The sequence below is a fragment of the Epinephelus fuscoguttatus genome, linkage group LG20 (assembly GCF_011397635.1).
Source record: "Epinephelus fuscoguttatus linkage group LG20, E.fuscoguttatus.final_Chr_v1".
In the NCBI taxonomy this organism is placed as follows: Eukaryota; Metazoa; Chordata; class Actinopteri; order Perciformes; family Serranidae; genus Epinephelus; species Epinephelus fuscoguttatus.
The window spans coordinates 4,821,421-4,829,745 of record NC_064771.1 but is presented as its reverse complement, the minus strand read 5'-3'; positions in this window follow the sequence as shown (position 1 = coordinate 4,829,745).

The window sequence follows — 8,325 nt, the reverse complement described above, 5'->3', positions numbered from 1 at the left end:
AGAGCAGGAGCTACATTCACTCCCATTCACAGTGGCAGCATGTGATGGAAAGCCTGTTAATGTTCAACCACGGACAGGAACTGATGCAGTGTTTCTGCCAGGGAACCACACACCCCCTCATTATACCTCCTCAACTGGACTTATTCATCATCTTTTTGTTGGCTGGCTCAAGCAGAGTACAAGATTTGAACAAGTAGCAATATGCACATGAATATGTTTATCAATGTTTAATATGTGTAATACAACACTATTTTGATTTCTGAAAATGTTGGAAAAATATTACACAACATTTAAGTATGTAATACACACATATCTGTTTTATCATCATCATCACCATCATCATATAATGCTATATGATACAAAAGGCCCTGCAATTACTATGTATAAATACTAACATGAGGATATAAAAATGTAATACACATATATACATGCATATACAGACAGACATACTATGAATATGCATGCACATATACACCATACACCCTAAACTGATACAAGTGCAATTTCAGTAGTGTGTATGGGAGTGCTGGTAGAACTCAGAGATCCATCCATCTCCCAGGTGACAGTCAGTACTACTCCACCATGCCTCCTCCCAGCTTGCAACTCCACATGTCCTGTTACCCCCTGCTGCTCTCTCTGGCCTCTGAGAGGCAATGTGTCCATCCATCCTGCTGACCTACACTTTGGCCCACAGCAAGATATCCCCACATCTCCTGTTAAGGTAGGTTATTCATGATCTCCAGAGAGTGAATATTAATGTTATGGTGATCTTAGGGCCTTGTGTCAAGTTTCATCATCAGGTCAAAATTTGCACTGGAAGAGGGTGGGGTGAAAAGGTTCACTTTCAATGCACCAACTTCCTTTGTTAAACATCCAGTGTGTCTCTGGAGATGTTGGTTGATCTGTAAGGGCTTGTGTCCACATAGCATATTTTCTCGATGCTGATGTGTTTTTTTAATAGCTAATAAGAAGAGAGTGAAATGCACACACACATTCATACACTGGTAGCTGTGGCTACCATACAAGGTGCCACATGCTATTCAGTTCTTAACTCACTCACACACTGATGCAAGCATCATTAGGAGCAATTTGGGTTTTAGTATCTTGCTCAAGGGTGCCACTGGAGGAGCGGGGGATCGAGCTGCTGATCTTCAGATAGCTGCTCTGCATCTGAGCCACAGCCACCCCTTGACAGTTCCCCCAAAGGTAGTCTGAGTGGGCGGAAGTTCGCTACATAGATCAGCCTCTCATTGGGCGGAACGAGCCACCCACTGAAGTCCCGCCCTACCACCTCCGGTTGTGTGGCAGTTTTCAACCGTTTTCAACACGTCCTTTACTAACTTTTGCCGTGTTTGATCTTGCAGGGATGTAGCCATTTTTCTGCCATGGTTCGCGTCCTGTAGGCGATATTTTTGTGGGCGTGTTACACCAAAACCTGTTTCCCCCCGGCAATATTTTTGCAAGCGCACCGTTGCTGTGACACTGCACAGAACGACTGTGATTGGTTGAAAGAAATACAAGCAGCCGGGGCGTTTTTTTCTCCAATCTCAAAGTGAGAGTCAGCCCAGAGCGAGACTACCCCAAAAGTGAAGCCAAATCATCTTGATTGCCCCCTGGTGGCAGTATAGATCATATACTCCGCCCCCTCCATGTTAGCGGGTGGGACATGGACCAAACAAGAAGATAGAAGTGCAAGTCAAATAAATTTTCCCAAAGATGGTTTCTGTCATTTTAGGTAGTTCTGTGATGAAGTGTTTGTTATTCAGATACTTTTGGTTAGAAGTGGTTATTTAATGCTACAAAAAGAAAGTGACGTCATTATTGAAAGCTCTGTGTGTGTGTGTGTGTGTGTGTGTGTGTGTGTGTGTGTGTGTGTGTGTGTGTGTGCTCACAATCAATGGCTGTGATTACAATTGGTTGGATATTGAAAATTCAAATTATATTGCACTGACTCTGGCTTCAAATTTAATCACCAGTGCAAGATGGCAGAACGGTATTGTGGCTCCATTTTTGTACAGGAAACACATTGTCTATCTTTTTTTTTTATATATATGTATATATTTTTGGGGGTGTTTTAGCCTTTAATTGATAGGACAGCTTAAGTGTGAAAGGGGGAGAGAAAGGGAGGGACATGCAGCAAAGGGCCACAGGCTGAAGTCGAACCCGGGCCGCTGCGGCAACAGCCTTGTACGTGGGGCGCCTGCTCTACCACTAAGCCACCGACGCCCCCCATTGTCTATCTTTGTCATACACCACCTGTTCACCACATGGGCGTGACATTTGTACTGTAGTGAAAAAACACTGGAATGTTCTGTCTGTTGATGATGTTGGAAAACAGATATTTAACTTTCTTCCCCTTTTCTCTTTTTCCAGAGCCAAGAACATTCGGGACACACTAGTGCATGCAGACACACATAGAAAATCCCCCCACCAGAGACGTCTGGACAATGCCACAGGCTTTTTCCCATGCCGCAACTGTGCTGCTTGTTCTAATGTCAAAAAGATTAACACATTTACCAGTTTCATTACCAAAAAGGAATACAAAATAAACAAACTGATAACTTGCAACTCTACAAATGTTGTCTACCTTCTTGTATGCACCAAATGTGGCATCCAATATATCGGTAAAACTAGGACACAACTGAGACTAAGAATCAATGAGCACAAAAGCTCCATTCGCCGCGCTGATTCTAAATCAGCTGTGGCCAGGCATTTTGCTGATGGAAATCATTCTCTCTGATCGTATATTCTGTGGCATTGACATGATAATTCCCAAATGTCATGGTGGCAATGTGGACCAAATGCTTCTACAATGTGAATGCAAATACATTTACTATTTAAAAACCCTACAACCCAATGGGCTAAATGAAGAATTAGAAATGTCTTGCTTTCTGCGGGTTTGTCTGTGTGCACTAGTCTGACCCGAATTGTCCCCAAGCTAGAGTACAGATGTATATCTGTTGATGTACTTACTTACCTTTGAGCTCCTTGTCCAAGGCTGTTTGTATATATGTATATTGTAATAGTGTGATGTGTGACACAGTGCTGGTACCCCTAATTGATTACCTGCCCTGTCTGAGAGGCTCCAGGTGTGCCCAGTCAAGCTTGATTGAGAAGACTACACTATAAGAACCATGCCACTAGGACCTCTCATCATATGCACTGACGATAGTCCCTTGAGGACTGAAATGTTTGCTGCTTGTTTGCTGCTTGTTTGCTGCTTGCGAAGATCCCCAGTAAAATGATCTTTCATTAAGACTCTTAGTCTACATTTGTTTTCTGTGTGCGAGTTCTTTTCTGCTTTTTATCTTTATCATTGTCATTAATAATTGCCAAACTATGGAACTTTCAAGGTCAGACAACAATTTCTGTCCTTGAGAATGCACACAAAGCAAGGTACAGATGAAAGTGACCTTTGATTCAAGTCCATCAAAATTTTCACAAGAAGTTGCACAGAATCTCTCCAGCACTCTTCACTTTGTAAATGTCTGAGGTATTGTAGGTTGTTTTGTTTGGTTGTAGAAAACCAAAAACATCAGACACCAAAAGGAGGAATGCAAAATGGTCCCAAAAATGGTGAATAAGGCAGTATATTTGTGCTCTATATGCTTGTGTGTGTGTGTGTGTGTGTGTGTGTGTGTGTGTGTGTGTGTGTGTGTGTGTGTGTGTGTCCTTACAGTTACCAGTGTAGTCTGTTAGCCCCCTACCGTTTCTTTTCTCCTTTCCCCCAGGACTGCTATTCACCAGGCCGTATACAGTAAATCAGCTCATCAATCTTTGTTGGTTAGTCCATTGGTCCTAAATTTTTTTTGGTTGTTTTTTTTTATTTATTTTTTTTTTTATTTAATACAAAACATATAATTTAATATTAAAAAATATATATCGTGCACTATATCTCTGCATATCTTTTAAGTTTATCTGACTTGATAGAATAGCACTTTTTTTCATGGTTTGTTAGGTCACAGTTTATCCCAAATTTTGTCCCTTTTAATATTTGTGGAAGTGTAAGACTGACTAAAATCCTGCCAGTGATTTTGTCAGGAGCTGTCCCATGGCATCCTACATCTCTAAATGCAGAAAGATGCTGTCAGTGTGTCATCCCACAGACACAGCATCATATCATCCATCTCAGGGTGTCTTTGTCTCTTTGACAGGACAAGACAGGGATGACGACACATCAGCAATAATTGTCCATGCCTGTAGTTTTCTGCTGCAGCAGGAAGTCAGTGAGTGGCTAGCAAAGGGGAACACAGAGGACGTACAGAGCTGGAGGTCTCTCTCTGTCAGTGAGGTCATGAGAAAAACAAATGTAAAGCTGTTGTGTCGAGAGAATTTTTATCAAATAGCATTTATCTCTAATAATGTCATAGAAGAGCGCTGACTCGTTATTACCTTTAGCTCACAAAGATGTCCTTTCACATTAACACTGAGAGCCGACCAGCTGGGAATTCACTACCATGTTACTGAGCCCACATCCACAGCAATACTGCGTAGCTCAAAGTCTTGGTGTTTCAGATTGTTTTCTAAAAGTTAGCGAGGCACACTCAAGCATGAGCAGAACAGAAAAGCACCTTTTTTATTTTCTCTTTACAAAAAGAAGGTTAAAATATATATAATTGTTGTTTATTGTACTGAAATTTTAAAACTAAAAGATTAAAAGATATATGTCTAGCTTGATATATCTTCTTCCTCTATGCCATAGAGCTCCATTGCTCCATAGCACCTGTAACTACTCACTAGAGCACCAAATATGGATTAATCCGCCACTGAAAATAGTCCCCAACAAATCCACTCTTTCTACCTGTTTGTGTAACATTTGGTAAAAACCACAGTCCCTGGATGTTTAAGGTAATTGCTAAACATTTCAAAAAAAAAAAAATTAAAACACATATTCATGGACCATCTTTAAAGATTTCCATATTTATTGAGAACCACAGCTGTAACTAGGATTCAAGAAATAAAGTCCCACAGTTCTAACCAAAACCAATTCCTACAAGATTTTCCATTTTTGGATGTTCAGTGAGTTATATGTACTGCAAGTTGTTTTGGATTTTATTTTATTTTTTAATCAAGGCAGGATGGAAAAGATGAAAATTATGGATGGTTTTTGAGAAAAAAAAATATAGAATATCATCAACCTGTCAGCTGATGCCAGTGGCAGGCTAAGAGTTGCAGCTTTTCTTAACCTTCATCCTCCTTAGAAAGAAAGACTACTAGTGGAACCTTAATATGATGTATTTAACAAATGAATACATTTGGCAAGGAAGTGGCTTTTGTGGAGAGTGGAATCCCTCCTTGGTGTGTGGGGAAGGTGTGTGGGAGTGTTGTGTGGGCTTTCCCCATACAGAGGGACTCTAAAGGCCAGCCTACACACACAGGATCCCACCTCTATCCCAGCCATGACATCCAGCTGGAGTCTGTCGGCAAAACAGCCAGCAAGGCAGAAACCATAGAGGAAGAGGACAACAAGAAGAGCAGAGGAGAACAAAGACTGTGCGAGGGTGAGCGTGTGAAGAAAGGAAGGCAAGTGTGTGATAGAGAAAGTGTGAGGTGGACAGGGATGCAGAAAGTGTGTGTCGGTGGGACCATCCTGGTGTGCAGAATAGGCCCACTCCTACACTCACATTCCTTGGTATTATATTGAAGTCAACGGGAATGACAGTATGGACGTGCACATCCCTGACAGCTGCACAGTGAGCAGAAGAGCATGAATACCTGCAGCAGCAAGAGAGGATGCTCTTTCTTCCCAAGTCTGAATGCTGTAGCAGAGCTCAGAAAGCTCATGGCTTCAGCAGCAATAGCTACTAATTTCGTTTCAGGTTTCCATATGAAACACATGATCATGTGGTACTACTTTACTTAAACACTCTCTATTTAGCATTTATGGGGAGTATAGAAAGGAGAGATACCCCAGGTGAATAGGGTAAAACTTTTAACTAACAGATATTGCCATAAAACTTTGTTTTTACAGAGGGAATTTTGGATATCTCTTTTTATCACTCCATAAATCAGAAAATACTGTAAACAGCTATTTACAAAAATCTATTTTTGCCATGTTTTTAATAATACAGTGTTGTATAAATCAAGCAGCATGAATGATAGATTGATCAATCCCTCTGTAGAAAGCTCCAGATTATAGGTAGGAATAAAACAGGAAAGTTCGGTGTATGTAAATGGTAATGAATGTTTTGCTTTTTTTTTTTGTGATCAAATTTCTATTTAGTTTCTTTGCAAAGTATTGACAATAAATCACATATACATAGCCACATCTCATCCATATGTGTCCATTTACTTCAAAAATGTTGTGGTTATTGAAACACATTCAGCATAGTGAACCAAAGAATAATGACGAACCTGATTCATATAGATACATTTTGCCTGACCTTCTCTGCCAGAGTTTCAGTGCTATTTACAATGTTATATCCACTGGTACTGAAGTGGAGATTTCTGTCTCAGAGTCTGAGAAAAAAAACAAACTCATTTTGAGAAAATGGCCTAGAAATAGAAATACAAATAGAAATGTGTATTGTAAAATATTACAACATCTTTTATTCAATGGACCAAAAATAAATATATTTTACAAATAGACAATTTTATGTTCAAATATGCAAATGAGGCATTACCTAATCAAATATGTGCCTGTTGCATACATTTCCAGAGCAGAAATCTGAACTAAAATACATCTAAATATGTATTTTGGATGTTTTCCTTCCACTAGTCTGAAAAATGACAGGTTATGGAAGCAAAATAGCCCAAAATCTTGAAACCTGGTTTCCCCTAAATTTCAACAGCTTTATCTACACTAGTTTAGTCTACACCAGTTTTAAGCAGATCCAAGTGTTTATTAATGTATGTGTTACAACTATCACCATAACTGGAGGCTGTTATATAAACAGATAATGAATGACAATAGTAAAACATCATAGTGTCTTTTAAACCCAAATTAAGCCACTGGTAATAAAACTGTTAAATAAATGCAACATTAAAACGTGGCTTATGCAGTATCAATCCATCAATAATCATGATCTGCAATCTAATAATATAACTTTAACAGTGACCATCCTGCATAATGAGTACTTTTATTTTGATTCTTAAAATGCATGTTGTTGCCATCACTTCTGTTGTTTCGATAAAGTAATATTTTGAATGCAGTGTTGTTACTCAGAAGAGGGGTATTTTCCTACTGCTACTTTTACTTAAGGAAATAAACTGAATATGTCTTGCACCACTGCTTTTAATTTGTAACACCCGTCCCTATATAAATCTTTATACAGTATTGTAAACACTCACAGAGCTTAACAATAAAGGAAAAACAACATGAAATGGATATCAAACAGCACAATATATCACGCAAACATAACCAATTCCACAAGTAAATACATATGTCATCTTTTTGTATATGTAAAAGACTGGAGCAGTGGTGTGCAGAGGCCTCAGAGTAACAGTTTGTCAAGTGACGCCCCCTGTTGGTCAGATCATTATAATCAATGACAGTATCAGCACACAAATTAAAGATGAAGGACTTGTCAGGCCTATACACTAATACTTACTACTCCAACATGACACAATAATGTAGTATCTTCAGACAAAAGTAAATTATCAGGCAAGGATAACACCAAACATCTTAAAGGAATACTTCACCCCACAGATGACCATTCATATATCATTTACTCTCCTCATGTTATGTCACATTTGCATCAAAGACTTTGTTTTGGGGCATGCCTCCAGTGCAGGCAGAATCCAAAAACAGAAAAAAAAATATTGATGAATTAATGTCATAGGGGTCCACATTTGATAACAGAAAAACTATATCAAAGCATCTGTTTACAAACTCAAACACACACTCAAACTGGTACATTATAATCCAAGTCTCATTTATCCAGTTGTATGCTCAGTACTTCCCAAACGGACAGCGCTTTCTGACAGGGAACTGAACAGAAAGTGAAACTTATCTATGCTCTCTTCAAAGTCAGACTCCACTGGGAGAAACAGTGATTTTACCTCGTTGAACACAGGAGCTGCTGGTCTATCACTGCCACGATCGGTTGGTTTGTCTGTGTTATTGTGTGATTTAAGTGTTTTAAGGGTTAATTCCAGGTGTGTTGCAGAGGGTATGTGCAGGTATACGGGGTATACCCACCACTTTTTCAGGCCTATTAACCAAAAAGCTATTGGAATATATGGGAGAGTATACCCACTTCCTCCTTGGTTACCTACCCATCTATCAAGTGTACACCCACCTCATCAAGTACCACTACACCACTGGTTAGTTTAAATTTAGTGCACTACACCTGCTGTGTGGCTTACCTCCACAGTTTCCCAGAC